The sequence below is a fragment of the Macrobrachium rosenbergii genome, chromosome 23 (assembly GCF_040412425.1).
Source record: "Macrobrachium rosenbergii isolate ZJJX-2024 chromosome 23, ASM4041242v1, whole genome shotgun sequence".
NCBI classification, from domain to species: Eukaryota; Metazoa; Arthropoda; class Malacostraca; order Decapoda; family Palaemonidae; genus Macrobrachium; species Macrobrachium rosenbergii.
Window position 1 is genome coordinate 51,403,068 of NC_089763.1, and position 24,519 is coordinate 51,427,586.

A 24,519-nucleotide genomic window follows, 5' to 3' on the forward strand; every position below is an offset into this window, starting at 1 on the left:
TAAGGGTTCATAAATGAACCATAACTGGTTCCATAGTATGCTCTGAATATTGTCATTTAGGAGTAATATTTTGTACCTTTATAAGGATGTATGAGAACCCTAAATAATCTCTTATATATGCATATATATATATATATATATATATATATATATATATATATATATATATATATATATGTATATATATATACATACATATATATATATATATATATATATATATATATATATATATATATATATATATATATATATATATATATGAGGTCCCACGTATAATATCAAAAGAAATTTCAACATTCCTGTATAATTTCTGCAACTAAGATAAAGAAGAACGGCAAAGCTCAGGGTTTATCTGTCTATTTATCTATATTCGAGGAATAAATTTGAAAAGAAAATCTTGAAGGATATTAAGGAACTATGGATGTGAAATGGCTAATGCTGAAACAACGGCTGTATTCAGTTCCATTAACAGGAATTTACTCTTGTGCTTCTTATATTCTCAGTAATTTTCAAGATTTTCCTATAAAATTATGTGAACAAACAAAGGAAAAATATTCTGCATTTAACTTCCATTTTTCTGTCTATTCCTAATTGCTAGAAAGCACTTTTAGTGTAAAACACTCTGGTCTCATGGTTGGTGAAATTAAGCTGCTATGGGTCTGGTAAGCTCTTGGATGGGTGACCACCTATGCGTGTCAGACCCGGTCGGCACTTAAGCTTCCTTCACTAAAGGAACTGATAACGGGTCTGACGAGTTTGGTGAGAGTGGAATGGGTCACATTGAGACTCGAAAACTCAACAGGATGAGAGAGGTCAGAGAGCGTATTCCACGGTCTCACGCTGTAATCAAGATACTAGCGTTATTCTATTATGCTCTATATTAAGGCAAAGCAACTACTTTGTGGACATCTTTACTTGCTCTCTCCTTGAAGATAGTCAAGTGCTCCATGAATGCTTTTATTTAAAACAGTATTGCGTTTATACAAAAATAACAAAATATGAAAACTTGAGCTAAACCATCATTTGGGAATTCCTCACCTCTTCCGTCCCTTCAGTGTTCACCTTTTGATCCGAAACGTGTTTCATAAGTCAGATCGTTTCAATGCCACCGAGAGTATTGTTTCTTTAGTACAAGACTCGAGTTTTTGGAATCGGAAACAAGAACATCCAGGTACGGAAACCCCTAAGCATAGACTCAAAGGAGAGGAGTCCCTCTGGGCCATGATCCACTTTTGTTATATTTCTCGCGTGCTTTCGTTCCAATACTCCATCTTTGTTATATAAATCTCTCTCTCTCTCTCTCTCTCTCTTTGTATTATGAACCTAGCTGTTATTTAGCTACTGCGGGATGGAGAGACAGAGATAATAGACGTGAGTGAATAGTACTCTGTCAAATACTTGGTTGAAACCAAGGAGGATACATTTAGGTTGAAGCCAGTCTCTCTCTCTCTCTCTCTCTCTCTCTCTCTCTCTCTCTCTCTCTCTCTCTCTCATCTCAGAAATGAGTGATGGCTGTAAACTCAGCTGTTGAATTTGTAAATGTCAAGGGAATTCATTTAATCTAGGCATGTCACACTGACAGGGAAGCATTCCTGTGATCCAGGATAATGTGGGTAAATCTCTCGAGGGCCGAAGGGATCTCTCCCTCTGAGAATGACAAACGACAAGAAGAAGAAGAAGAAGAAGAAGAAGAAGAAGAAGAAGAAGAAGAAAAAGAAGAAGGGTTTTGCCTAAAACCATCTGTTGTTCCATAAGCGCTCAGCCTCTCCGTCCCGTCTTCGGTGCAGCAATTTAATCACATTTTCTGATGAATCTTCAAAAATTGGAAGCGATCACCATAACGTTAGTTATGACGGTAGTCATGATGGAAAGAAATATCATCTGCAAGTATTTACGAAGAGATTACACACACACGCACACACACATAAATGCAGGAGCGAGCACACAGACACCTAAATATATATATATATATATATATATATATATATATATATATATATATATATATATATATATATATATATATATATATATATATATATATATATATATATATATACGAGCGTGAGAGTGGCAAAGTCTGATATTAGGCTTCCAGTTCTGATTATTCAGAAAAAAATGATTGAAAACGGAATATAACTAGGTTACTCGACAAAGGTACGGGTTTGCATTTTCAAATACATAACTTTCCATTTTCGTGAGGCAATACCACAGTTCAGTACAGGCATCGAGGCTTTGTTTCTAAAATGAATTCATTTGATTGAAGGCAATCGCGACTATAAGGTTTCCTATATGAAAATTATTAGAATACAAAAAGCATTTCATGAAACTCAGTACAAATATACATGTTCACACACACACACACACACACACACACACACACATATATATATATATATATATATATATATATATATATATATATATATATATATATATATATATGTGTGTGTGTGTGTGTGTGTAGAGAGAGAGAGAGAGAGAGAGAGAGAGAGAGAGAGAGAGTACATAGTTTCTCGAAATAGCGTTGTTTTCCTATGCCAGTTATCTTTATATATATATATATATATATATATATATATATATATATATATATATATATATATATATATATATATATATATATATATATATGTATGTGCGTGTGTGTATGTGTTACGCGCACTTTTAAATATACAATGATAATACACTCATGTATGTGTGTATGTATATATGTTTAAAATAAAAAATCTCGATCTACAAGCGATTTTTGAAATGCCGCGGTGACCAGATGTGAATTTATATTTATCAAATGCGAAGGCACGAAAAGTATGAAAGTTGTCGAGAAAGCTGAATTTTCCGCCAATAGATCGGACAATGGGATGTCTTTATCATTCTTACAAGTCAGCGCACTTGAGAAGAGATTCCCTCCAGTCTTTCGACGTAGGACCTTTTTCTTTATTTGTTAGTTTTCCAAACTTTTAAAGACTTTCCCCCGGAGTTAATTCTGAAGTTTTTTTTCACAGAGAGAGAGAGAGAGAGAGAGAGAGAGAGAGAGAGAGAGAGAGAGAGAGAGAGATCTCTTTACAAGGTATGCGGTTAGTTCATTATACAAACTTACAGATAAATGTTGTTTTGAGCCGCTTCGGCCTAATTTGTCGATGAAACCAGAATTTTTTTATCTTTTTTTAGAGAAAGCATACAACATTTTACATTTTTAATAGTATTACAATCAGAATTTATTCAAAGTTGACTTAACTTTATCAAAAACAGATATAATTTATCGTACCATTCGGGTTCACAAATATTATATCATGTACATTTTACAAATAATCTATGTATTTTTCCATACAAATTACGTTACACCAACTTTCCGTTGGCCGCGCGGGAACGCCAGGCCTTGTGGAAGATTATAATTCGACAGTAAGTCGTTTTGTTCGGCCTTGACCTCGTCTTCTGGGCTTTGGAGCCATTGAAATTCTTCTGAGGCCTCGGACCAATATGACGGTTGTTTACAAGGCGACGTTCATTGAACGCCGTGGAATATATACGTGTTTACGCCAGCTCCTTCAGATTGTTGTTTTTAGAGTCATCTCTTATATTTTACAAGGAATCGGCGTTGTCTCGTTAAATTTTCCTTAAAAATGAATGATGTAGCTGTTAGAGGTTAACTGAGAAATCCATTTCAGTGGACATTTCCACGAAAGCTGTGGCGGCTTCTCTCCTTTCTGAACACAAGCTCAGAGAGAGCTCATGCAAACAGGTATATACAAAATGTGTTTATGAATGTATGTATCTGCGTATGCATGTTCATTTAGTGCTACAAATAGATAAATGTTTTCGGCAGCTATGGAATAGCGTTCTATTTTTTTTCCAATAGAAAATTGAATACTCAAGACCTTTCTTTTTTTTACCTGATTTACACGAAGAAGTTATGATACCAAAAACTACTGTCAATATCTGTCACTAGAGTCTTCATCCCGACATTTATCATCTAATCTTTAACTCGATTTCTGAAATGTTTATTACAGTTTTTGAAAAAAAGTGGACCGTCCTACTACAAATGCTGATAAATGATTGTTTTTACTTAGAGAGAGAGAGAGAGAGAGAGAGAGAGAGAGAGAGAGAGAGAGAGAGAGAGAGAGAGAGAGCATAAAAAAATGACGGTCCAGTTTTGTTTTTCGATATTATAAAAAGCGACATTCTCCGGCCCACTTAATTACGGCGAGGTAGAGAAAGCGAGAGAATGATATTTTATTTCAGGCAAAATTCAGAGTTAAAACTTTTTTGTTTTCTCTTGAACGAAATTAGAAATGTTTTCTACATGTCACACGGGGACATCAATATCCCCACCCAGTCTATCTATCCTCTAAATAGAAAGGCAATGTAAATATGGTGTTCTATATTCTTAACACATCTCATGCTAAAATTGTAGTAATATATTATAAATCACTTACCATGAAGTAAACAAAAAGTGTGTATCTTACGTAACCTTTACACAAATGCCAGTAACCTAACATAATCGTGTAAATCACATTTTGCTGGATATGATGGTCATTTTTCATATACAGATATCATTACAATATTTCCTACAGATATGTTTACTTGCTATAAAGTCTTTTAAATAGATTTGTTCACATCCAAGGCATTCCTCTAAGGAACGGCCACATATTTCGTAAGAAGGATGATTATCTACAGGTGAACAACGTACAAGAATACTGTTATAGACTTGGATCCATTTTCAGGCGTAAATAAAGTAAGGAAATTGCAATATTGTGGCATACAATTGACGATCTGACTTAGGAGTGGTGTTCTTATAATTCCAACATTGCTTCGTGGTCTTTAAGGAGTGTTGTGGAATGCTTTGAAGATCTTGAGACCATCTGAAGCCTTTGGGTGTTGTTTCAAGTCCAACACCAAACCTGATTAGCTAACGAGATCTTCGGAATTAGTGAAATGGACACTAGTAGAGTCCCCCACCTGTCTGTTAGAGTAGCAAGATAAGTAACGAACTCAGTGTCACCAATAAGTGTTAGGGTTTCCTCTCAACCTTGATCCTCATACAGTACACCTATAAGAAATAGATTCTTTAAGATTTAAGTTCTAGTGGGTACCACTAGAGCCAAGTAGAATAGATTCGGTGAAATCAGCAGAGATAATGTAAAAGCTATCCAACCACCGGACAAAAAAAAATTCTGTTACACAATATCAAGTTCTATCAATGGGGACCGCAATTAACAAGTGAAAAAGAAATTAAGCCAAGATAAGTCAAACACAGATAGGCCTACTTTAATGTGTTACTGCTACCGAAGAAATTGAAAATGCTAAAGATAGAATGAAACACTCAAAAGTGAAGGGTAAAGAAGAATACCAGTGAATTTCGGCCCTGGCCATCAACAAATGCTCGTCCCATGCGTCCTTCAATGAATGTTCACCTTAGCCGCGACACCGAGCACCGTCGGGAAGAGACTCCCACAGTTTTACGGCAGAGAGAACTGAGGAACTCTGATGCTGGGGAGCGTGTCACAGAGACAAACTCTAAATGTATATTCTTATAATAAAAGTAAATAAAAAGAAATTCAGGGAAATAGGCACCTTGGACGTTGGTGTTTCTCTGTTGGGGTGAAGCATATGGCAGATGGTCAGGTTGGAAAACACCAAAAGAATGTCATTGTTAAAAAAAAAAAAAACAAGCAGCCACCATTTTGACCAGTCCGAGTTCTGCAAGTCCTCTCCTTTGCCACTTATTTTATGGCCAAGCTGAAATCGATTATAAATCTCTACGTTCTTGGTAACATCTGGAACAATAAGGAAATTTTAAGCATGTCACATGCCTATGATAAAATTTTAACTATAAATGTAAAAAAAAGAAGTAATGAGGACAGAGTATGAACAAGGGGGATGAAACAACAAGAGATAGAGGAAAAAATAATGACGGTTGGGTTTCACTGATTCTACTTGCAATCCATCACATCTACTGAAAACCTCATAACCAAAAGATGTTTTTCCATGAAAGCTCGATCTCTTAAAATAAGAGAAAAAAACTATTACCTTAACCCAGGACCTTAGCAAGCCCTAAATGCAAGCATAAAAAATAGTCTTCACTCATTGTAACAACAGCTGAGCCAGTCAAGATTAATCAGCGGTGAAAATGTGAAAAGGATAAGTGCGTAATAGCTTGAATTCCCCTTACGTCACGCATCCCGGAAATCTCTGCTCCCTCTGAGAACGAGTTACGTCAAACCGTCGAGAGAGCCTTCGTGGAAAAGAACGAGGATTAAACTTTATTGAAGGTCAAGATTAATGATCCGTATTCTTAATTCAAATTATAACTCAAGAAATGTGTTTCATTTGTTATTTCTCTTCATTATTCTCATTTTCTCACAGCGTTAGATAAATTCATTTTCTGCATCGTGTTCCATTGGCCTTAGTTTTGTTTCCTCGCTTACTCGTCCATTTTCACTCAACTCTGGCACCTGCAATTGTTAGGTAAAGCCCAAATTAGCGTTCATAATCTCTCTCTCTCTCTCTCACTCTCTCTTTTTGTCCCCTCTTCATCCGTGTCCCTTTAAATATCTCTCGTATCTGAAATTGCATTCTTACTTTTCTTCTCCCTCTCCGAATTTCTTCCACCGTCAACCGAAATGACTAAGAAAAATTCGATCTTTCTAGTGCCCCATTGATTACTTTAATACTCCTGCCGAAACGTTGATGTCAATCAGTCACTCAAGTTATGACTTTGTTGCCTCATTCATCTCTCCACACATAATGGAATATTTACAGCACTTCTTTTCATTAGCATGAATTCCCTTTGATTCATACCTCCCCCACTGCTTCTTTAGGTTCGGTTATATAATAACGTCTTCGTAGATCCCCAACAAGCCACTCTTTGTGGATGAAGTAATAACACTTTTTTGCAAAGTCATCCTTTTCTTTTTTTTAATTTTTATTTCCTTCATTCCGTCCTTCATTATCATATTAATCCATTGTGCGTTACTTTTTTCAGCCTAAATCCTTTCAAAGGTCTTTCTGTTCCCTGCCGAATTTTTCTTCGCGTGTCCTCAAGGCATTCACACTTGCAAAACAACGCCCTTTCCTCCTCTACTTCCACACCCCTTCCCTCCCCAGCCAACCCCCTCCCCCTGACGCGACCCTCTCCAACAGTACTCCCTCCGCTCTAATCTTCATTTCATCCCAAACATGTCTTATCTCCTTTGAAAATGTTTGAGCGGCCAAGATTAAAACTGTTGGGAGGAGAACGAGGAAGAGTTCATAAACACATCAGACGACGTTCAGTTTAATCCCGAAACAACAAAACTTTTCAGCTGTTCAGAGTCTCTTGTCCTGTGAAGGTGTCCAGTACAGTTATCAAAGGTTCCAAAATATGAAAGCATGAAAACAAGATTAAGTGTAGTCAGTGACATCTGGTTAATGACCTTTAGTTAGAGATAGCTTCATATTTATTTACAAAATTTAATGAAAGACAGTGAAATATCTAAAACTAATAGTAAACATAATTGGCAACCCATTCCGTCACGAGTACCATCCAATGACTCCCCAACCTCGCTAAAGAGGAAAAAAATTCCTGTTGTTGAAAAAAAAAATCTTCGGCATAAAGAACGGTTGTCTTTGATGGACTGATTAATATCAAATACCAAGTATGCTGAGATGGCTTTCTCTCTCTCTCTCTCTCTCTCTCTCTCTCTCTCTCTCAAGACCATAAAAACCCAAATGAACCCTTCCTCAGATGATTTCAATTTATTCTTTTAACATCGATTCAAAATCTTTATTTGCCAAACGAGTTAACTCATCCTGCATTCTTTGCAAATGTCGCAATATCTTGCGCAACGCAATCTTTATGGACGAGTATCAATCACATAATTTTGAGACTCCACGGTAAAGGAAAACGTCATTTAGGTCTTCCTTATTCCAATGTGCATTCAGCAAAACGTCGGTTTATGATAATTTGCCAGTGCCAACTAATAAATAGATATACATAATTATATATTCATATATGGAGTCGTTTTTGTTTGAGTATCCCTCTGCACATCTCTCGACTTGTATCAATACAAAAAAATCAAGGCATGTGCATAGACACTATTTACCACAAACACACACACACACACACACACACACATATATATATATATATATATATATATATATATATATATATATATATATATATATATATATATAGAGAGAGAGAGAGAGAGAGAGAGAGAGAGAGAGAGAGAGAGAGAGAGAGAGAGAGAGAGAGTCCCCATTGAATTTGTTGATATTCATGCGCACCTGAAAAACTAGACCACGGATCCAAGAGTTGGAAAACTTGAAAAAAAAAGTCCAAGCTATTTTACGTTCTTAAACTTTAACAGGGCAAACAAAAACAACCGATCTTACGCAAATCTAACAAGAATAAGAAACAGTTCTTTGCGACCATTAAAAGCAGTCTCGATGGTTCATAGAATTAACAAACCGGTCATGCCCACACGTTTCTCTTCTTTTGTAATTACTTGAATTCCTTTGTTTTATTACACTATTCTGGAAGAACTGAATAGCTCCTGATGACCTTAATAATATAATGAAGTCATGGAAGAGATCCACCTTTGTGATTCACATAACAGCATGTGCAGAAATAATTTTAACTCTTATCAGAATTTTATGCATGTCGGTGTCCAATGGGAAAAATATGCACACGTCACGATACGTCTACAGACATTACCAGAAATTGCCAGTTCTGTTATTCTGCTGCCTACGTTCATTCTAGCGTGATTCCAAAAGTAACTGATCGATCTTTAACAAGAGCCGCGACTATCTTGCATAGGCCAATAGAAATCTAGAGCTTCAATCCACCAGATAGCCATGTCGCCAGAACCAGCAGATGTTGACAAGAGAATAGTTCTTTCTTTGTTTCTTACCAAGTACTTATCCTCCCAGAGACACAAGGAAGCTTTTCATATGCTCTGCAGGAGATACAATTCTTTCCGATAACCGTATAGATTACAGATAACTCTCACATGACCTCACACGTGATCTCACCGACGATTCGAGGTAAGAAGTTGAAACCTTGCTCCATAGCACAGACGTTCTCACTTGACCAAAACTTGAACAGTTGTATTTCTTCTCTGTTCACAGCAGATGATCATCTTTACCATTACTTCTTTTAAATAGTAGCAACATGATTTAAATCCATATAGTTACAAAATAATCACTTGTTTGTTCAGTGTCTGTTACCATTCATGAAATCGCACACTATAAAACTAGATGCTTCACCTTCAAGAAACTATGAAGCATTTCCTCATGCATTTCAAAAACTGCTAATCTTTTCTGTAACAGACAACCTTATCACATATCCCATAAAAGTAACTGCTTTGTTTTGAAACTGCTGAGAAAGGTCAAGAGTAAAGTGAAATTTGTTTTAGTGAATTACTTAGAATGAGTAGAAGAGTCAAGTTGTCTCAGCCTCCACCAGTCTAGGACTTTTTTTACATATCCCAATGGAATAGCTAATTCACTTCAAGGCTGATTACCATCAAAAAGCCCAGCAGACTGTAACTGTTCTACGTGCAGACAGTTTCTGTTCACGTGTGACGGCAATGAATCGGCTTCGTGGAATTTCGCAAGGATAGACCACTTTAAGAGCAACCTGCAGCCACCAGTTGTGCCACTTCTTTGGAAAACTACTCAGTTGTTCAGCATATAAACCTACGATTTATTTTCTGAAATAATGCACAGTAAAATAACATTTTCTCTCCATGGCATAAAAATACCTTGCTGGGATTGATAATTACAATACAGAACTACAGTTATACATGACCCATAATTACCGAGTAGATGTAGCAGACAGGAACACAATTACATCATATGTACAAACAAAATTTCAGTAGAACTGATATGAATTTCTAAGTGTGCCTATTTAGGAGCGAGTGTACAGAATGTGCACGTACTTACATGAGAACATACATGCGTGGGTTGAAATGTCCCTTTGCTTTCACGAAACCGTCCTGCTACACCACCAAAGCTGAGAAAATGGAACTCAGGCATTCAGAAGCAAAAGTTAAATCGAGAAAATACTCTTTTAAGCTTAAGCCTCTTTGCCTACGAAGTTCCCTCCAGATATATTGCTCCCAGGTATGGGTGGTTAGAAAAACTGGATGCGTAGCGTATACCAATGAGGCCATAAATTAATTAATTGGCCCGCATCGATTAAGCTGTCGAGTTTCTTCGGTTCCCGTAAATTTAGTGCTATTTGGCCCAGGGGGAGAGACGCATACTTTATAATTGGGCAGCTGTGGTAATGCTGGAATTATCGGAGGATGAGGGATGATGGAAATTATGGTATGTACACACACACACACACACACACACATATATATATATATATATATATATATATATATATATATATATATATATATATATATATATATATATATATATATATATATATATATACAAAAACAAAATCATATAAATATAATACCTATACTTCCACAACTTTAGTTGCTTCTTATACCTACAAAGAAGGCTTATCATATATATAAATATATATATGTATAATATATATATATATATATATATATATATATATATATATATATATATATATATATATATATATATATATATACATACATATATATATATATATATATATATATATATATATATATATATATATATATATATATATATATATACATATATATATATATATATATATATAAAACTTCTACAACTTTAGTTGCTTCCTATACTTACAAAGAAGGCTTATCATACCCACTTCTTCATCCACCGCTCTTGCAAGGTCTCTTGTGCTTTCCCGATTAATAAGACTTCCTTTCCATCCCTCTTCCTGCCCATTTGTCTAGCACTCTCTAGGACTTCCTTTCCTCTTAAAATTCCCAAATTTTACACTCTTTTCACCTCCCTATCATCCTCCATTCTTTCTACGTGGCCAAACCACCTCAAAGCTCTCTGCTCCATCCTTTCACCTACTCTGACCGCTCACTGTTGTCTCTCCGGATCTCTACATTTCTTACTCTTTCTCTTCTTTTTACGATACATAATATCTACGCATACCACCTTAACCTTTTCCCTTTCATTCGCAATTAGCATCCACACTTCACTTCCAAAATTCCAGAGCTCAAGAGCACTCACTTCTACATATTAACTTTTTTTTATCGTTGTGTGTGAACAAAGAGCGATCGCAAATTGAAATCGTTAAAGGCCATTTCAAACAACAGACATTTGTCAAAATGGTGCATTTAAACTTCGAGAGAAAGTAAAATTATATCAGTACAGTATATTAGGTTACAACCCTTTGCAGCCAGCTGTTTGGTCTTCGTCACTCGTGAATGCTATCACTTCCCTGTTCAGAATCCCACAGGAATGACAATTTGGTCGCATTTGGCCTGGGTCTCTTCTGCCTAAAGGTCACTTTAACTTCCTAGTGCAGTAGCGTCCAGATTGTAACACTTATTGCCACAGTGGTGGCAGTCCTCAGTAGAATGACTTGACATAGGTGGGTACTATTGGGCTCAGTAAAGAGAGGTTCATGTGCCATTTAGTGGACGATTCTTCATCAGAGGGATACCTTGCTCTTCATTACGTACTCCTCTGCTATGGAATAGGATACATTCAAATACCACTGGCTTAGAAGAGACTTCATAAGGATGCAGTGTAAAAGTAGCACTGCTAACTACAGCCACGGACGCAGTCAGTTTTTTAATTGGCCCAGTTTGACACACAATCGGTATGACTGGTAGCACTTGCTCCTACCAAGCGAGGGGACCGAGGTCTAACTCCCGGGCGAATGCATGCACACTGACATTCCGTTAAAAGACCATTGCGTCTCTGTTGACCTACAGAATGAACTGTACACCTGGTAATTAGACGACGTGGTGGTAGTGGTGAGAATTTATTGGAACTTGTGGCTAGAAACATCATTCCGACAGATTTGCTGAGAATTGAAAGTATAACACTTCTGTGTCACTCACTTTATGTATATATATATATATATATATATATATATATATATATATATATATATATATATATATATATATATATATATATATATATATATATATATATATATATATTGTAATGAACCGCAGCTGGTTCAACAGGTTCTTTAAATACAAAAATATCGGGACTGTAATGACTGGCAGAAATGGAGGTAAACAGAAGAGGAAGGAGCTGACCAACAAAAAAAGTGACCTGAAACTAATTTATTATAACAAAGTTATTTACATTATATACAATGAGTCAGTTTCAAAAGTCAGTACATATATGAGTATAACGTGAATGACAGGAACATCATAACAGAAATGCCATAAACCTTAAATAAACTCAAAAATACAAAATCAACTCATTCAGTAAATATTAAACAATTAGCAAGCATCATTAATAATAATAGCTTTTCCTGAGTCAGTTAATCATTTTTAAAAATGGAAACAGCAAAACAACACCTCTTACATAAATGCAGTGTTAAATACTAATCATTTCTGCACAAGGCTCACACCATAATCAAATTAAACAGGCTACAAACCCTCACACTAAAGTTCTTTAACACAATAAACATGTTACATTCAATGAGCAGCGTTACTCAAAAATCAAAAGTTACGTCATCAGACGAAATCAGTAAAGTCGTCGAAACACGGAGCGATGCCAAACAGATAGTCACACTCAGACGGACTACCGAAACAGCTACAAACTGCTTACAAGGAGGGTGCCAAACAGACAGCCATACTCAGTTGAACTGTCGACACAGATACAAGCGGCTTACAGGGACAGTGCCAGTCAGACAGCCGCACTCGGTCAGACTGTCGAAACAGCAATAAGCTGCGAATGGAGACGATGGCCCCCACAGGCACAAGGACAGGATCGTCCCCCAACATTCTCGTCGAAGTCACCGGCGATGACAGAGATACAGACGAAGAATGAACTCCCTCGCCAACAGGTAAATCATACCTGAAAAGCTGCTCCATAACTGACTCTCTACGAGCAAGACATTAGCTGCTCGATTCCTAGAAACTGACTAACGGCGTCCGGCCAAACTCCTCAGTCGTCAACAATCCTGCCAGCGTGGCAAGACAACAAGACAACAATCAACACTCCGATTGTTTCAGGGGAACAACCACAAAGCCACTAAACCTTACAATATATATATATATATATATATATATATATATATATATATATATATATATATATGTATATATATATATATATATATATATATATATATATATATATATATATATATACATATATATATATATATATACACACGTATATATATATATATATATATATATATATATATATTTATATACATAAAATGTCTTAACCTTTTAAAGAGGAGTATAAAGCTCCAGTCGATTTTAATTTTCGGCCTCATATCAAGTCTTTTTGGATGAGGTCGCTAGCTTCATAACCTTTTCCGCTCTGGCAGCCATTAACTACAGCTGACTAACCACCAGTGCATAATTCACTCCCTAATTCACCCCTATTTGTGCTTGGTCTCTGGTCTTTCAGCATGTAAGAAAAGTTTTGGAACCAGTGAGCCACTGTAGGCATGCGCAAGAGCGAGCGGGAAATAAATGTAGACATATAGTTATATCGGTGATTGTTTCAATAAAATGCCTAACCTTAAAGAAAGTTAAATGTTAACTAAGAGAATACGAAAGAAGTAAAGTAATGAGCAATTTAATTAGTTCCTTAAAAATAAGAGTTTCCTGTTATCGTTCTCAGGATATCGGCCTGTTTGCCAAACATGTTCTGAACATGTTGTAAGTGGATCTCTTTGGATCCTCAGAGTAGGCTCTAGGAAAGGAACTTTATACCTGATTTTTTTTTTAGGAAAAACGTTCGTGTGTGTTTTTTTCCCAGAGGCACACCCAACGAAGAGAACAGCATTTTTATTTCATTTTCCTTCCCTGTTAACAAAGACGTTGTGTCTATTAGAGCGGAATGTGGAAAATTAAACGTTTCTATATTGAAGTCTAGGTAAATAGATGAAACTTTATGCATCATACTTCTAATACTGAGAACTGTCCATATATCTGTTGTCAGAGATATTAATTCTATTATCTGTATATAGTCCTCTTTTGACCTGTTTCCAGTATGCGCATCCTTGCGAATACCTTTAGAATTTTATTGATCAACAAATAATTTTTACAATTTACCTTTCTCGCATTTTACACGGTCCTCTGTCTTTCTTTTCAGGTCTGTAATAAAGAACAAGAATAGATAGAAGATTACACCCAGACGTTAAATAATACTCTCCAGTGAACCTTCCTCTGCATATTTATTGACGTATATGCGACGAAAGAGCGATGGAGTGTTGAAATCGTCAGGGACACCATAACGAATTCACAGCTACCAAAAGGCACTCGGAAGAAAGCAGAGAAAGCTCAACTAGGGAGACTTCCTCAGCCCCTGGCATCGCAAGCATTGCAGAAAGGTGAGGCGGACGTCATCGTCCAAGGACGGCGTAGAAGCACGCGCTCTCCTCAGCAGTCCGGACACGCTTTTAGGACTGCCAGGTAGCCACTTCAAGCATCCTTGAAACCCCGGGAACACTATTCATCAGGACCCTTGGAGTTAAAAAGGTAATAGCTATAAAAGACTTCCGTTCGTGTTCTACGCTGCGGCTGGCGAAAGAAAGGAGGTGGGAACAGAGTGCGGAGAGAATAGAAGAGGCGGATGACAAGTGAGTGAGTGGCGTGGAGAGAGAGAGAGAGAGAGAGAGAGAGAGAGAGAGAGAGAGAGAGAGGAGAGAGAGAGATGGAAATCTAACCAAAGTTTTTTTTTTTTGTCATATTTCTATTCTTAATTTTCAGTTCATGCAGTGAACATGGGGTCTAGACGTCTTTGGCAAACAAAAAGTCCCATTTCTTCCATCATGTGCCAATTGCTCTTCTATTCATGTCTTTCTAATTATATCAAATTCCCAGTGGGACCCAACATTCCCATGTACAGAAAAATTATGAAAGCCTTTGCAACATGTATGACCATTGTAGCACGAAACTCATTTAGGCATTTTGTTGGTACAGTACTGCTGTAATGTAAATGACAGTTGATACGGAACTCATCTCAATGAACAGAATATGAAAGAGCATAAAGCTATTTGGCTTCATAGCCACTTCCAATTGCCCTCATATTCCTATAAATCATGTGACAATAATTGGCTAATATTTGCATAATGGCCATTCCAGCAGATATTACCAAATTTCGTTAACTGTTTTGGCTCAGAATAAACAACTAAATACCCTAACAGTTTGTCTGATCTTGTGTTTCTTTCTTTTTTTCCATTTGGTGTAAGTGAAAGCCTTATGTCCGTTTGTCCGAAAGACGGGCAAACAGACAGACAGACAAGAGACAGACAAATAGTTCAAGACCTGAGTCCTCTTCTACCCATTTAGAGAGAGAGAGAGAGAGAGAGAGAGAGAGAGAGAGAGAGTCAGTTCTATTGTTCCTTTATTCTAAATATAGAAAGGGGGTGACTGGACTTGCGTATTATTTATTTAAATCTTACTAAGGGAGAGAGAGCGGAAGAGAATGGGGCCTTGCAACATTCAACTTAAATCGAAAAAGAAGAAATATTTCTCTCTCTCTCTCTCTCTCTCTCTCTCTCTCTCTCTCTCTCTCTCTCTCTCTCTCTCTCTTTTCCTTTTCCGAAGAAGAGAATAAACCGTCGGTCTATTTCTGTCGTGTTTTGTTAACATAATACACAACAAATGAGATGTCAAGACGCTCAGAAATTTTCTTACGGAATTAATGTTGCATAAAAAGTCCCGACAGTCTCTCGCACTTCTATTCTCTATCACTCTTCCTTGGCAGTTCCTTTTTTCTGTGTATTTTTCCACGCATTTTGACTTGATATGGCTCTTTCTGTTAACATATTTTCTAATAGATACACATTGCGTATTTACGTGTGTTATGCGTATAAAAACACACTCACATGCACACACACGCACGTACACACAAACATACACACATATATATACGCATACATACATACATACATATATACATATATATATATATATATATATATATATATATATATATATATATATATACATATATATACTACATATATACATATATATACTGTATATATACTAAATATATATATATATATATATATATATATATATATATATATATATATATATATATATATATATATATATATATAAACATAAATGCTATACACTCTTCTACCGAACGCATTATTTCATTATTTCACTTCCCAGAAAATAAGATTTCTCCAGTAGACACGACTACAGCAGTTTCTTAATCTTTCTCCTCTCCTTTCATCATGGTCCTGAGAGGTGTTTTAGGCAATCTCTTTATACCCATTTTAAGTAGACAGGCGACTTCACTTCATAAATTTTCACATTCACCTTAACAATGACCTGGCTGTTTTTATTTACTTACATATCTTCCTTTCCTCGTATACAGTTTTCTGCATTAACTTAAACTAGACCCTGTAATTTCATCAAAATGTTCTCAGTCTTCTCTTCTTTGGCTTTTGCTAAGCTTCCCTCGTTTCTCTCGTCTCCTCTACCTCCTCCATACACACACATACACACACACACACACACACACAAAACACGCTAACACGGCTTTTTAAATCATTATTTTACTATTTTTTATCGATATCCGTAAAATTAACTTCTAATAATTAGTCCGAGCCAAAGACTTACATTCTTTCTTTAATCTGAGTTTTACTCCAACCTGAATTTTATTCTTATAATTTGGCTGAGGATAAAAATATACACTTAAAACAGCTTTCGTTCACGCAAACGTGCCGTCAAAAAGTAGAAAGTATGAGCACAGATTAAATAAGAAAAATTAATAGCAATAAGTTAACAGTCTAACTTATGAAATTTAGACATCTTATTTTCTGTTATCTTCCCTAAGTCTGTTTTACCACAGGATGTGTAACCGACTTAATCCTTTTAATAAAAGATTCAGCTATAGGTCACAATGTACTGAATATCTGAATGGTACCGAAAAACACTTTTAAAGTACTAACGCCTACATTAATCATACAGGAATGTAACAGGAATGTAGCAATATGCAGTATGTAGTATTATTCAAAAGTGCTCAGAACCGCTCTTTCAACAGTAAATCCTAATCAGTCTATGATAGTGCAATACATCTGATTATAACACGGTTGAGTATATTTCTAATACACCTTTGTCTGATGTCGACAAGAGGGCATTAATAATGGGCAAACAATCGTTCAGTATCGCAAGCGACGATAGAAGTGCAATGTAACTTGACTACATATAAGAGTGGTAGCCTAATTGTTTTGCAACATCTCACTGATTTCTGGGGTATCTAGACTTCGTGACTGAAAGAATCAACAACTGCTTGTACTTTAATAACGATGCTTTCCAGACGAGTCTTCTTTCTGCTTGAAATTAGATTCTCCCGGAAATTCCTTCTTTAGTACAATTTATTTTCTTTGATACTTCTAAGTGCTTTGTGATCCACTGACGAGAAAGCCATGGCTTACATAACCACGGCCTGTTGAGCCAAAGCCGAACAGATGTCAACAACAATGCTCCTAATGAATGTAATAAGATTTAGGAGTAAATCATGTCTATATACAGTAACAGGTTTTTATGAATTCATTATATTATACCATAGAAGTTTCCCAGATTATGCTGCATGAAAAAACTTACAAATATACACTCAGGGCCAAAAGTGGCAGGTATTTTTGATTGCATATCCACATATACAATAGCATAATTATCCTAAACCTACTCATAACCATCCTCTAACTAATATGTGTTGCCATCGGTTTCTTATGGTAATTATTTATTCGTCCACCTGTATCTTATGATTTTAGTATGTGACACAGTCCTCTCCACTTTCCATTGACATCTCGTTCTTTTATTCCATAAATTCTGATCTGTAATAATATTTATCAGATTTTCTTAAAATTCTTTCCGCCCCTCTATCTTATTCTCAAACAGAAGACTAGACGCTTACAGCCACGTATTCCAACACAAGCTTATTTCACATGCACCGAAGAAGCCATTCCTATGTTTACATTTTCTACCAAACATTTGCTTTCGTTGTGGAAATCTCTAAATTCATAACACAACCTTGGGTCAAACTGAACTACAAAGCAAACCAGGCACTTGCCCCTTTACAATTTTCAACACAAGTTTTGCTTTTGTAAAGAAAACTTCCAACCTAATAACACGCCCGGGTCTTAGACTTAATTGCACACCAAACCAGGCATCCTTATGTCCAAATATTCTATCATAGTTCTGGTTTTATCACAAAAACTCTTCATCTTATGATACACCCTTCCTTCAGACTTATTTCCATACCACATGTCATCTCTTATATCAACCTTTTCTAGCACAAGCTTCACTTGCTTTCCTCTTGTACACCAAAATCTTTTATATAAAATCTTAATGGTAGAGCTTTATTACCACAAGTTTCTCATTGCTTTATCATGCAATATTCTTTCCTTATCGTATCATTTGTAGCCGTACACAAATGCATACTCTTTAGCACGAGCATACATCTATGACCGCGCTTAACTGAACCTAGACGGCGAAGTTCATAGATCAGCATGTGAAGTTATACATACAAATAAAATGTGTATGAATGCATTCACAGAACCTCACACACACATGCACACATATATGTACATATGTATATATAAGTGAATAGATATATACATACATTATATATATATACCTATATATATGTGTGTGTGTCTATATAAACCAGAAGAAGGCGGGCAGAAGTACACAGGAATTTTACATGCTAACAGCTTATTCCATCTTCAGGGAATTCTACAATCAATAAAAATAAAAAGGTTTAAAAACTATGTATAAATGTTTAAAAATTAAAATTAACAGTTATCTATGGGTTAACTGTAGGAAGATATTACACTTTAAACACAAAATGCACAACCGGTTACATCAAAAACATTTACTGTAAAATGCACAATATTTCACAAGTATACAAGTTTTGAACACATTCACAAGGTTCAAAAGAAGGGAAAGAATCTAACCTCCCAGAACAAAGTTTAAAAGTAAAACTAAAAGCAGAGGTAAAAGTTAGGCAACAAGAAACGTTAAGAACAAAATCATGACTAAAAAGGGTTGAACAGCTGGGGACTGTGTTTAAAGACGAAAAAACTAGTTTAATAATCAGTGTTTCCTCAATTAATAAGTCTTTGGAGTTGTTAGCCTGTCCAGATATTTCTCAAAAGTGTAAAACGTCCATCGAAAACAAGGATGGACGTTTTACACTTTAGAGAATGATTTCTTGTGTTAGATGTTTCTGAGTTGGACAAGCGACATCTCGTTTTATAAAAGACTTCCTTATGAGAGTCAACCCGTACCCTAAGAGACGCTTCGTGGATCCCATGTAGGCTCCCACATCACATCTGGGACAGGAATATTTGTAAATCATATTAGACTTCATCAAAGGGCAGAGCTCTTTGATGATGTTTCTAGTTGTTTACGTTTGACTTCTGCTTTTAGTTTTACTCTGGACTTTGTTCTGGCAGGTCAGCACCTCACTATTTTATTAAAAACCATTGTGAATGAGTTAAAAGATTGTGAATTGTTAAATATTGTGAAATTTTACTCCAAACGTTTTGAATGTAACTTGAGCATTTTGTATTTAAGTATATCTTACTACAGTTAATTTGTAGATAACAATTAATTTAAATTTTTCAAACAACTGTACGTAGTTTTTAAACATTTTATTTTTATTTATTGTATAATTCACTGATAATGAAGTAATGTATTGCAAACTGTTTGATTAAACTGATAAAATGTGAAATTCCTGTGCTCCTGCCTGCCTTCTGCTTTCGGTGAACCTAATAAATGGCCTACTACTAGCTTTGGCTACATATATATATTTATATATATATATATATATATATATATATATATATATATATATATTATATATGTGTACATACATAAATATAGTACACACTCGTTCATTATATATATATATATATATATATATATATATATATATATATATATATATATATATATATATATATATATATATATATATATATATATATATAATACACATACAATATATATATATATATATATATATATATATATATATATATATATATATATATATATATATATATATATATATATATATATATATATATATATATATATATATATATAATTATATAGTTGGTTGAGCTAATCATTCGATGGGCCGGAGTTCGATTCCCGCCGCCGGCTGATGAAGAGTTAGAGGAATTTATTTCTGGTGATAGAAATTCATTTCTCGCTATAATGTATTCGGATTCCACAATATGTAGGTCCCGTTGCTATAACCAATTGGTTCTTAGCCACGTAAAATAAGTGTAATCCTTCGGTATATATAATCAGCTCATGGTCTTAAAACAAGCTATATAAATGTAACATTATCAAAACAATAAAAATATGCATAAATATATTCACAGAAGCGTAAATAAAGAAAATTAGAATAATGTTTCACCACGGGAGACGAGGTTTTATGCATCAACATTATATCCAAGACGAATCTCCTATTTTATATCCCTGAGGATATGAATGTGGCAGTAATAAAAACTGTCGTTTTCTTTAAATAATAATTCATATGCAAATGAGTCGCGGTTATCTCTCCAGTTGCTGCTCAAGCCTGGTTTGGAAATTGCGTTTGCCATGAAGTGAAATGAAAGCTGGATTACTTGTAAGCATAATCTTGTACAAACAAAAAAAGTGTATGATTATGTATTATCATGTTCGGGGAATACATGACTTTGCGTGGGATTAAGATTTTTGAATATTACTGGAGAGCATTTGGGATGTAGGTTGCATTTGGGTGAAATGTATATTGACAGTGGATATATATATATATATATATATATATATATATATATATATATATATATATATATATATATATATATATATATATAGAGAGAGAGAGAGAGAGAGAGAGAGAGAGAGAGAGAGAGAGAGAGAGAGATAGAAAGAATTAGAATAATGAATAATACGTCCACTGAACGTGTATGAGAGTTTGTGTGTGTGTGTGTTTGATAGAGAGAGAGAGAGAGAGAGAGAGAGAGAGAGAGAGAGAGAGAGAGAGAGAGAGAGAGAGAGATTAATACACCATTAGAATGAGAGAGAAAGAGCGAGAAAGAGAGAAAGCTGTCTGTGCTGAATCCGAGCGACGAGACACTAAATCATTTACGCATATTGTTCCGTAATTCAATTTGAATTACAGCAAAATGACTCAGCTCATCTGAAATATGTTTAGGTTATACAAAGCTCGGTCTGTGAGGCCATAAACCGGTATTAATGTAAAATTAAACATTCTCTCTCTCTCTCTCTCTCTCTCTCTCTCTCTCTCTCTCTCTCTCTCTCTCCCCCCATTTTATAGTGGGAAATGTGGGTATTTCATAATTGTCTAATAGATTTCAGCTTTCATCATCCCGATGGTTCATTAAACACGTAATCTGAAAGCAATCGTCCAAAGATTAGGTTATTACAAGATCGTTAATCCGCAGGCACATTTAGTGGAGCCAAGCTCAGGACTACGGCAGCATTAGATATAATGTTTTATAAACTTTCATTAGAATTTGTGAAGTCGTTCGGGAATGGGCGGGGGGGGTGAGGGGGATGATGACGCATTCCAATTCCAGGAACTCCGACCAATCTCCTATGTCGTCAGTGTTTTATCGTCTGGTATCCTTTCCTGTGATATAGGTATAGCTTTTTATGCCACATCTTTTCATTGAAATTGTTCTAAAGATATAATGGTAATATGATGGGTAAATATTTACGATGAATTCCACTGAAATTCCCCCGATAGGCAAAGGAAAATTAATAGAAGGGTATCTTTAAGGTTCTCGGCTTCACCTTCAACGAGTATTTCGTATCAGGTATATATGAAGCCAGTAGTATCACCTTATATCGAATTCCCTATATCTTGGGAATAACTTACATCCAAGGGTAATCATAACTGATAAGTGCCTCTGCACCGGCAAGGATTCGAACTAGGGTCAATGGTTCAGATACAGTGATAGACGGTCGACTTCACCATTCGGCTATAAAACGTTATAAGTTGATATCGACTCTGCTGTACATATTCCCGTCGAATACAGGTTTTACACTTGAAATCAGCCTATCTCCATCATGACAGCTGACAGATAACCTTGTACCTCTCGGCAAATAATGAAGTACAGTAAATTAAGTGATATTAATGGCTTAATATTTGTACGTACAAAGATATCGCGTGGCGATTAGCGACAACTTCATATATATATATATATATATATATATATATATATATATATATATATATATATATATATATATAAAATTATTATATTCTGAGGCCAGTTGGGTTTTTCTGTCAAATGCCTTAGGGGCCAACACCTAGTTCTCGGAATATAAGTAATAAATGTAATGACTAAGCTGACTTAACTCGATGTCACATCTAAGTAAACAGAGAAGTGGAGGTCGCCTTTCAAAACCAGTCAGATAATTCTAAATTGAGTTTATTTACAAACTGAGTAATCAAGAAATTAATAAGAAATGACTGACCGAGCAGCAAGCAAGGCACATACAATGTGCAATAAAAGTAAATAACTGAGTCTGAAAGGGCTACAGCCCTGAAAGAGTTTGACACGCAAATGAAAACCACTACTGTTGAGACTGATTGATAGTTTCTAGTTAGCGCAACGTGAACGCAAAGAGGGAACTGTGTCAAGTGTCCCTGGACCGCTGATAATCAGAAGACTTGCACGTAGCAAGATGGCAGTTAAACGTCTAAGGCTATTTGGTTCACAAGGGCAGTGGCAGACCACTTGACGAGCCAGATAACAGGATTCTGGAAGAGAATTCCAGGTTAGCATTCAGATCAAATTACTTTTTCTCTCATGAAATTACTTATGCACGATGGAGGAAATTATCAATTAGATTTAATTAGCACTTGGTAACACTATGGTGGGAATTATCACAGAACTAATTTAATTTGAGCTTGGAACAAGTCGTGAGGGCAAATGTGCGTGCTAGGCTGTGGGAAACAAAGGGGTTTTGTTTTAGGAGAATGAAAAGTTGGAAACACTGAAAATGGAGAGAAATTCATGAGAAGAGAAAGATTACTGGCGGTCATTGCAATTTCAGACGTACCTTATTGCATTTGTGCATGGAGCTCGCTCACAAAAGACGAATTTCAACTGCCGAAGTTCCGACACCTGGCCAGTAAGAGGCAGAAAGACCACACTAATTGCGTGCGTTCGCGGTCTTCCCCAGAGTGTGTGTGTGCGTGGTCGCGATGATCTTCGAGTTGAAGCGTTGGGGCCCCAGTACATCGGTCGATCTGAAAGAGCAATAACAGCCAGCAAAAAGGTCGAAGGGGAAATAGGTCTAATAGCTAAGGCTACTATGGTCAGCACAGCAGCCCAATTGCGGTCCTGACTGGTCCTTCTATCCATAACGACTTTTTGTCCCCTAAAATCATACGATGCGGGGGCTAAGATGTTGGCATGGTCCCCCCAAAATCAGACGATATGGGGGTAGGATTCTACATAGGTCCACCCCCTGGTGGAGTCTCGTCCAGCCGCCATTAAATTTGATTTCCTAGCTAACGGGCTAAAGGGACGAATTTTCTAAATACGTAAAAAAAAAAAAAAAAAAAAATATATATATATATATATATATATATATATATATATATATATATATATATATATATATATATATATATATATATATATAGAAAAAGATAATTAGTTAGCTGGGACGTAAAACTTAAGAACAAGTAGTAGAAGATGCTCTTAGTTATAAGGTAAAGAAATAGCTATCAAAGATGCGAGATGGAAATATGCAAATGATGAGTATGAATGTAAACATGTGTACACATATTTACATACTGTTTTTTGAAAAGAAAATAAAGACTGAAAGTATTAAAAATACCAGCATCGATTTCATTGATTCAACAAGATATACAGGAACTAACAAAGGAGTCGCTGACTTGGATAGAGGTCAATCGGATGACTAATTAGCGAGATGGTATTCGCTAATGAAATAAAGAAACTGCAAACTTTTGCAGGGATGTTTGTCGCTGCTTCACTGGTAAACGATATTGCTGATTCGTTTTCTTCTGCAAGAAATGGTGCCAGACAATCTCAACCAACAAGTCAGTCAAATGAATGGTCACTGCAACTTAACCGCCATATATTTGCGTAGTTAGCCTCAGGTTGTACAGTACACGCACAAGTAATGATTGAGTTTTGTAGGGTATTTAACGCTGGTGATACCCCAGCGGGAGGGGGAGATAGTACCGTCAGTGCACCTCAATAATAAAATTTAGGGTGTTTACAGCACTCCTTTGGCCTCTAGCTGTGCCCATTTTTTAGCATTTTACTTTCCCTCCATTCCCGCTTCCTCCCTTCAATTTTGCTGTCTAATCTCTCTATTACTTCTTACTGCAACTATTGGGTTTTCTCCCTGCTCCACCTTTAGACCTTGT

At 35.8% G+C, this 24,519-nt stretch overlaps 1 protein-coding gene across 1 annotated transcript in view; it reads left to right on the top strand.

Annotated features, from left to right (window-relative positions):
- The window catches only part of LOC136851620 (innexin unc-9-like), a 238,348-nt gene that overhangs the window by 154,922 nt on the left and 58,907 nt on the right, over window positions 1-24,519 (top strand). The window contains exon 2 of the mRNA XM_067126004.1: window positions 14,215-14,600. The gene's annotated coding sequence lies outside the window, so the exon portion shown is untranslated. The remainder of the gene's footprint in view (window positions 1-14,214; window positions 14,601-24,519) is intronic.